Source organism: Polypterus senegalus, chromosome 3 (assembly GCF_016835505.1).
Source record: "Polypterus senegalus isolate Bchr_013 chromosome 3, ASM1683550v1, whole genome shotgun sequence".
In the NCBI taxonomy this organism is placed as follows: domain Eukaryota; kingdom Metazoa; phylum Chordata; class Cladistia; order Polypteriformes; family Polypteridae; genus Polypterus; species Polypterus senegalus.
The window spans coordinates 129,446,772-129,456,489 of NC_053156.1; positions in this window are offsets into that span (position 1 = coordinate 129,446,772).

Here is a 9,718-nt window from a genome sequence, read left to right on the forward strand (position 1 = left end):
CTTACAGTTTTATTACTGGGCGGCAAATATACAGTCGATAAGAACCTGGACACAAATAGAAGAACATACACAGGCATGGACCGCAATAGAAGTAAAATCCTGCAGTACTTCTTTGTATTCCTTGCTCTGTGCTCCAATAAACACACGCTATCGGCAATACACTAATAACCCAATTGTGCTCCACTCACTTAGAATCTGGAACCAATGTAGAAAGCATTTTAAGACGGAGAAGCTTCTTTCTGTGGCACCCCTGCAAAAGAACCACCTCTTTCAACCCTCACAAACATATGCAGTTTTTAATATCTGGAAAAAATTTGGACTTAACTTGTTGAGAGATCTTTATATAGACAACGTCTTTGCATCCTATGAACAATTACATTCCAAATTTAACATTCCAGCTACACATTTCTTTCACTATCTTCAAATCAGGAACTTTGTTAAACAGAACCTTCCAGATTTTCCTCATCTTGCACCCTCATCCATGCTGGAAAAAATATTGCTCAATCTCAAGGACTTAGACTCCATCTCTACAAAATATAAAATCATTTTACAATCCCTTCCTTTCAAAGATCCAAGAGGACACTGGGAAAAAGATCTCTCAATTAATATATCAGAAAAGGAGTGGAAAGTAGCAATGCAGAGAATTGACTCGAGCTCCATATGAACAAAGCATACAATTATACAACTCAAAATTATATATCGAGCACATCTGTCTCGACTAAAACTCTCCAAAATGTTTCCAGCGCACGATCCAACCTGCGAACGTTGCAACCAAGTCCCAGCCTCACTGGGTCACATGTTCTGGGCCTGCTCCAAATTAACATCATTCTGGACCAAAATTTTTAATTACCTTTCAGACAGCCTTGGACTCACAATCCCTCCTAACCCATTAACAGCTGTGTTTGGGGTTCTTCCAGAGGGGCTTAAAGTGGAGAAAGACAAACAAATTGTGATTGCATTCAATACACTCTTGGCACGCAGACTCATTCTGATAAACTGGAAGAACCCAAACTCTCCTCTTTTAAGTCAGTGGGAAACCGATGTGTTATATTATTTGAAATTGGAAAAAATCAAATACTCAGTTAGAGGATCCATACAGACTTTTTTCAAAACATGGCAGGATCTAATCAGGAACATTTTAAAATAAGTTTATAAAGCACAGAGAATTTATTAATTTAGGTATGTTTACAAGCCTTAAATTTTACGCCGTTTGGCTTGCTCTCTCTCTCAGGGGTGGGGATCGATCTGTTCTTAACTCTTTTTGTAAAAACTTGGTTGCTTTGTATGGATTGCAATAAAATTAATAATAAAAAAAAGGATTGTATGTACAATTAATCTGTTCCATACAAACTGTATGTAAATATATATTTTTTAAAGATTTTTAAGCACAAAATAGTTAATTATACCATAGAATGCACAGTGTAATAGTAAACTAAATGTAAAAACCTTGAACAACAGAGAAAACTAACATTGCACAAGTTTACACTACAGCCTTACAAATCACTCGCTGTAAACCCTTTTTTTAAGCACAGAGAAAAAAATGAATATTTGAAAAATCCTTAATTTATACAAAAACTAACCATAAACAACCAAAAAACCTAAACTTGCAGCAAATCGGCATGAATCTTCCTGGATTTCTCGTATAACATCGCCTCGCTTACGCTATCCCCTGCAAGTTGCTTCTCGTTCATCCACACTAGCAACAGTTTTTCCACCTCTTCCAGCACTTGACGCCTCTGCCTGGTTAACACTGTAACTCCTTTTGCAACATCAGCTGCTTTACTGGCCTCTTTCTGCTTTAGAATAGTCAAAATCATAGATTTTGACTTCTTGTACTTGGCGGCAATATCAGTAACACGAACGCCACGCTCATACTTTTCAATTATTTCTTTCTTTAATTCAATTTCAGTTTTCTTCGAACTTTTCTTCTCACCAACACTACCAGTCTTCACTTGCTTAGAGGCCATGGTTAATTGCAAAATGAATGCAAAAGCACACGAAATAGAGCACAAAGAGTTCACAGCGAATACATGCAAGTCTGACCGAGAACAATGTACAGGGAGAGACTGAACACGTGCAGAAATCATCAGCACATACGAACCGGAAGGGAAACTGGCTTGTTCGTCACCCAAGTGTGTGGTCGTGAACAGATGCAAAAGTTTGTCAAACTTTTTGATCATAACCCGATTTGTACGTGTTCCGAGACGTTCGTGACCCGAGGTTCCACTGTATAGCTCAATGTTGGAGGACAAGTCCACGGAGGTTATGCTCAAGCTTTATAATGCACTGGGAAGGCCTCATCTGGAGCACTTTACAGCTTTATTTACTGTTGCTCTAATTTCTTATTGCATATTGAATTCCTCACTACTTCAAAAGGCACTTGTTTTCTGGCTGTTAAAGCTGCCACAGGTGACTTTACCATTCATCATAGCACAACTGTGACAACAAATCATTCCCAAACATCTTGAGAGGGAACTTTTTTGCTTCTATTTTACACATCAAAAGGAAAATCAGGCTCAATCTCAATAGATTTATTTGATATTAACGGTACTCATAATTATTTCTTGAATTTTCCAACCATTTCACCTTGTTTTAATCCCTTACAAGAAGACCTGGACTTCTGAGGATTATTGTGGAAGAAACCTTCTTGTTAGACCTTCTCATCTCAATGATTAAAGCTAAGGAGTCTTTAGAATACAAGCAGGTCTCCAGGCTCTGATGGCTCCTCTCATAAATTTCCCTAAGCTACGTTTTAGATGATAAATTGTACGTGAATCCATTAATCTATGATTACACCTATTGTAAACGTGGTCTTCTTAAATGCAAAAAGACTCTTCATTAAGTAATCTGGCACAGTCAGTGACAGATCTGGTGCATTGGGTACATATCTGATTTACAATTTCATTGTTTGGTGCACACCCTTCATCTGACTATCCCACTGATGTGCCATAGTGGCTTAATTTAATATACCCATCTTCCCCTCAGCTCCCTGAAATGGAAGTCACATGTCCCCAACTTTAGACATTTTATTCTGTATGCCCTTTGGATGCTGCATTAAGTTCAGCAACACTTGTTCTCTTATTCTGGGATGGCCCTCCTAAACTCCAAACTTTAAAAATGGGGCTCTTTGAATTGATGGTCTCTTCACCTAATTTCTATCCTAGTCTTTTTTTATAGCATGATCATGCTCGTTCTGATGACTCGGGGCTCGGACTGTCCCAATCACGGAGACGTTGGTTCTCTATTATTTCTTCGTTTACCTCTAGGTAACAGCAGTCCTTAAGATGTGAAGTTCTCCTATTCTTTCCTCTTATTCTTTTACTCATCACCTTTCTTTTTGTACTGGAATTCTATTTTTAAAATAGAGACATCAGACTTCAGAGACAGATCTGCCGTAAAGCTGGTGAAGTTTTAGTTTCATGACCCCTCACAATGTGGTCAAACTTCAAAAGACATTGTTTTAACTGTCATCAGGTAGGCCGCTGCCTCTTTAGACTGTGACTTCTCCTCTGTTACACTTCACACTTGTGCCTGGTTACATGGAGTACCTCTGCCACCTGAGGGTACTTGTGTTTCCCTCTCACCTTGGAGGAAATAAATCAATGGTCCCAATAAAGCAGGTATCCAATACTGCGAATGCTACACTGTGTGTGCATTAGGCTAAAAGGAGGTTGGGTTCTGAAATGTGGCAGCAATCATGGTAAAGGATGGCTTTCCTGAAAATTCCTGTTAACCAAACCCCAGCGCCGACCTGCCCATGGCAAGGAAGCAAAAACAGTGCTGAGTGCAAAGTGAATTTCTTGCAGTTTATGGATATACACAATATGTTGCAGTTGCAGGTAAGAAGAGCATTGCTCAATGATGGTGTTACATTGTTGAAACAAAACTCTAGCACAAATTCATCAAAAATATGTGTAGTATAAAATTTATTTGATTAAATAATTATGTTGTCATGATTCCTTCCCAACATCAAGTTTTTCTCATTGTGTTTATATTTTACTAGCAAAATACCCGCGCTTCGCAGCGGAGAAGTAGTGTGTTAAAGAAGCAATGAAAAGAAAAGGAAACATTTTAAAAATAACGTAACATGATTGTCAATGTAATTGTTTTGTCACTGTTGTGAGTGATGAGTGTTGCTGTCATATATATATATATACACACATACACACACATATATATAAACATATATATATACATACATATCTACATATATACACACACACATACATTATATATATATATATATATATATATATATATATATATATATATATATATATATATATATAGTAATAAGTAGAGACTTGAGGCGTGGAAAGGTTTGGGGCAGCCACCCGTTTAATGCGGTATCCTGGCTGCAAAAGTCTTTAAGGCATTGTATAACAGTTTACACAACAGAGTCCAAAACAGAACTGCCTGCCAGAGTAAAGGCAGTGGGCTTTATAGTACAGAGGGCAAAAGTGATGTCGTCCTCTGGGCCGGAACTGGAAGTGACCTCATCCTTGGGGCCGGAACCGGAAGTGATGTGTCCTTCCTGGAAATGGCGGCTCCTGGTGGGATTTCCGGGTAAGACCTGCAGAGAACTCAGAAAGAGCATCAGCGCATTCCCGCCCCCTGGGCAGATGTATAAACAGTATTTTCTAAGCCCTTCAGCTGCCCCCATGCACACGTGTGTGACAAGATATATATATATATATATATATATATATATATATATATATATATATATATATATATATATATATATATATATATATATATATACACACACACATATATACAGTCTTTGGGGTGCGAGCAACTGTTGCTGGGGGTGCCAGAATCCATGAAGGAAGAAAATGAAAACATTATTTGTACAAAATCTTAATTTATTTATCCATTCCTAAATAATTAAATGGGCAGGCTATTTCAGATCAGTGCAATACGCTGCTTGTTAAAACGGATGACTCCCGCTCTTACGCAAGTGTGCGTGGATATTATGAACTATCAGATTTGTTCAAGTTCTATTTAAATTTTAAATAGAAGGAATTTTTATTTAGTCGACAGAATATTATTCCGGAATAAATCAACTCAAACCTTAAATAACTTATAATATTTTGCTCTCCATAAAAATATATCCTGTCTAAATTATACAAGATAGAAATAAAGCAAACGTTAAAAGAACAAACATTCAAATTTCTTTACTCTTATGTAATTTTATATAAAAAATAAACTTAAATTTTAAATATCCCAAAAGATTGTGCTCTCCATAAAAATGTATCCTGTCAAAATTATACAAATTCAAATATGAACGTGCTGCATAACAAAACCTGGAAATATAAATAAAATGTGTTCCTTTCAGCAATAACAAATCAAATCATTCAGTTGTCTTTGCTCATATGTCATTTTAGAGCTGGACGCCTGGCATCTTTTTTTGGCCACAGGTTCGTTTATGTTTGGTGTGAGGTTCTGTGTTGTGGAGATTCTCAGGATGGATTGCAGGTGCTCATCAGTGAGGCGACTCCTGTGTGCTGTTTTGTTAGTCTTTATCACTGAGAAGAGCTTCTCACACAGATATGTGCTACCAAACATGCACAAGGTTCGAGCCGCATGTAGACGGACTTTTTTTGTTCTTCGAAGTCACCAAAGCGCCGTGCAAACTCAGTGCTCAGTGTGCTCAGTTTATCAGCAAAGTGCGTATTTGGGAACACCGTAGTGACGACTTGGTTTAACATTACATGGCAACAGGGAAAGTGGGGCAAGGTGCACTTGGTGCATTTGTGTCTCCCATAAAAGCAGCTTCACTTGAAATCACTTTGTGATTGTGCACGGGTAAAAACGTCCGCTGAAGTGTCAGATTCTTATTTAATTCTTCTACTTTCTGTATCTTCTGCATTGCATTCAGGTTACCCTGATGTTTTGTGTCATAGTGCCATCTTAGATTAAATTCTGTAATTACAGCCACATTAGCTCCACAAATGAGACACACGGGTTCAGTAAACATATACTCAGCCTCCCATCGGTTTTTAAAGGCTCTATTTTCAGAATCAACTTTTCTCTTCAGCATCGTGTGGGCTAGCTTCGCAATAACTTGCAGCATCATAAGGTAGACTTGATTAACGCGGTAAGTGTTCGGCAAGGCAGCTGAAGCGCTGCATTATGGGATCTGTAGTTTATTGTGTTACCAGCGCTTCATATCATTATTAATAACAATAATACAGTATATAAAATGATCTCGCGGGCTGGATATAATTACACGCAGGGCCGGATGTGGCCCGTGGGCCTTGAGTTTGACAAATATGGACTAAATAGAACTTGAAAAGATATATTTTTTCGAATGTGATCGCACAATTCAGATCGAGTTGACGCCAAGACTACAGGCGCACGAGCCCGTGTGCTATTGTGGTTTCGCCTGCGTGCCTCAATAAGTCACCCTCCCCTCGCTGTTACTTTTTTACCGTTCATCTAATGAATACACTGAGTATGGCTTTACCAAAACAATCATTGATCGCGTATAAAGTATCCATTATTCATAAAGCTTCAATAGGTGATCTGTCTTTCTGCGTTAACCGCATATTTTTTCATACCTCTCAAACCAAGGGGATGTGAGGCTAAAATGAATCGAGAAGCGCGCGTACATACTCAGTGCATCCCCTCTTGGGAATCGAACCTCGGAGCTAGAGGCGAAGGCTCTACTATTGCGCCACGGCGTTTGGTTTGTCTATTTGAGCATAGCAGTGTAATTCAGTTTTTGTTCAGCACTCTTTGGAACTGTTGCTTTTGTCTGCGACGCGCCAGTTCACGTGAGCCACTGAATATGGTTTTATATGTCACTCGCCCGCTTCTAATTGTTTCGCTGCCTTCTTAATTATATAATGCATGTTTTCTTAAGCGCTTTTTGGAGCTCTTCCTGGTTTTCTATGTACTGCGTGATTACGTGAGAGGCGTGATGATGTCACACGAAACTCCGCCCCCCACGGCTTTCGAGCTCAACTCCATTACAGTAAATGGAGAAAAATAGCTTCTAGTTATGACCATTATGCGTAGAATTTCGAAATGAAACCTGCCCAACTTTTGTAAGTAAGCTGTAAGGAATGAGCCTGCCAAATTTCAGCCTTCTACCTACACGGGAAGTTGGAGAATTAGTGATGAGTGAGTGAGTGAGTGAGGGCTTTGCCTTTTATTAGTATAGATTACTTTGAAAACATATTTAGTTTGTAAATAGTTCTTTATTCTTGTTTATGTGTGGTCATCACCATTGTGGGAGCCGTTTTGCATTTGTGGTTCCCACAGACAGCAGTGGCAGAGGTTTCACTAACTACATCATCATCGCTACAGTTTAAAGATTGACACGATGCAACTGTACATCTTCAAGTTCTATGGATTCCAATTATAACTTGTAGTGATTGTTTGACACTAAGATTCCAACTTTCCAAAAACTGTGATGTTTATTTTATTGCAGGAACTCCAGGAAGATACCCAGCTTTGACCCAACTCGCATCACACTCACAAACAGAGACATGCAAAAAGCGTTTCAAAATGAGTAAATAATAAAGAATATATTAAGCAAAACAATTATTAAAGAACAATTGCATACGTAAAAGCCCTTCCCAATAGAACCAACGACAATAATTAATTAATTAACACAGAACAAGTCAGTCAGTACAAAAAAAATTACTGAGAAATATCACAATACAAGTCCAAACACAGTCAAGATGCAGATGCATATGCAGGAAAATGTGAGGAAGGAACAATAGTCCCAAGTGAATAGCTTTCAGTATATTATGTAAAAGTTTGTCCTACCATGATGGGATGATGGTGAAGAATTACAGACATTGGGAGCGCTCACCAGATAAAGAGGTCTACCAATTCTAAACAGACCAAATGAACATACACAGATACATGGACAGATAGGCAGAACTTTATTTGCCCCCAGGGGGAGCTTGGTTTTTCACAGAGGCTTTTAGATAGATAGATAGATAGATAGATAGATCAGAATGACTATAAACAAGAACATTAAAATGAAAGAACACTTCTGACTTGGCTGTCACAGTCCTAGTGAGGCATTATGCAGGCATATTGCTGCTGGTATAAAGGAGCCTCCGTAGCATTTCCTGACACACTTCTGTTGAATAATTTGTTGACCGAAAGTAAGTGTTTGTGTGTTAGAGAGAGGATGTGCAGCATTGTTCATAATGGGACTCAGTTTTGTTTTAACTCCCTCCTTTGATACAACCTCCAGGGGGTCCAGAGTGTGTCCCATAACTGAGCCTGCCCCTTTAATTAGCTTGTTGATTCAGTGGGCCTCTCTTGAAGTGATGTTACCAGCCCAGCACACCACAGAATAGACACACTGTTCATCACAGAGTTACAGAAGATGTGAAGGATGTCAAATCCCATATTATAGAAATACAGTCTCCTAAGGAAAAAGAGCATGCTCTACCCTTTCTTATATAATTCTTCTGTGTTTACTGAGACCATTCCAACCTGTCATTGATGTGGACCCCCAAGTACTTGTAGGAGTGGACCACCACTACATCCACTTCCTGAATAGTGACTGAAAATTGGGGCTCTTTGGTGTGGCGAAAGTCAATAACCAGCTCCTTGGTTTGCTGATGTTAAGGTGCAGACAATTCTCTTCTCACCAAGAAACAAACTTCTCCATATAACTCCTACTCTGACTCACCCACTTTATTAATACACCCCATAAGTGCAAAGTCATCTGAGAATTTCTGCAAGTTGCATGACCTGGTGTTACACAGTGGTGAACAAAAGTATTCAATCCCCTTGAAAGCCATCCTAATTTTCTGCATGAGAAAAGATTTGTAAACATTGATCCATTCAGCAATTTTCATGTGAACTGTTATGCTGTAACAATACATTTCCAAAGTCAAACCATTTTCTTCAGATATTTAACTGAAGAAGAAAAACTCAAAAGTTAGTGGGCCTTGGAAGCTGCAGGCTTGTACAAATGACCAATTAAGCACAAATGACACAAAGGTGACAGTCATTTGACCACACTCAATTCCTGGTCATCCTGTTAATTTCAGATGCATTTCAGTGTCAACCAAAAATATGTATAATATATATATATACTGTATATATATATATATATATATATACTGTATATATATATATATATATATATATATATATATATATAGGCTGTGTCAAGCAGCTGGGGGCGGACAGCATGGAAGCGCAATCCTATAGGGACCCGTGGTCACCGGCAGGGGGCACCCAGATGCCTGAGAAGCCCTGGACGTCAGCACTCCTGCCACATCCAGAGGTGCTGGGAGAAGGAATACCAGGGACACCCAGAGCATGTCCATTCGTTAGCTGGAGTCGGGTGGAAGAGAATGAAGCCTGGAGGAGAGGAGTGGAGGCGGTGAATAGAGAGGCACTGGGAAAGGCCTGGACTAAAGGGTGATTGGTGCTGGGGCACTGGGTTGTGTGCTGTTGAACATTGTTTATAAGAAATGTTTAATAAAGGCGTGTGTGGTTTGAAACCATCGGTGTCTGCCTGTCTGTGTCTGGGCTGTTCCCCACAAGGCATAGTACCATTTTTAAAATACATTTGAATTTCTCTTGTATGCTTTTTTTATTTTTTTAACCTACATCAAACAACCTAATCTTGTCAGTGATGGCACACCATGGTCTAAGACCTTTTGGTAATGGAACTCAGTTATCTACAAAGGTTTGTGTAACACTCTTATGGCAGACAGTACATTCTAGGAAT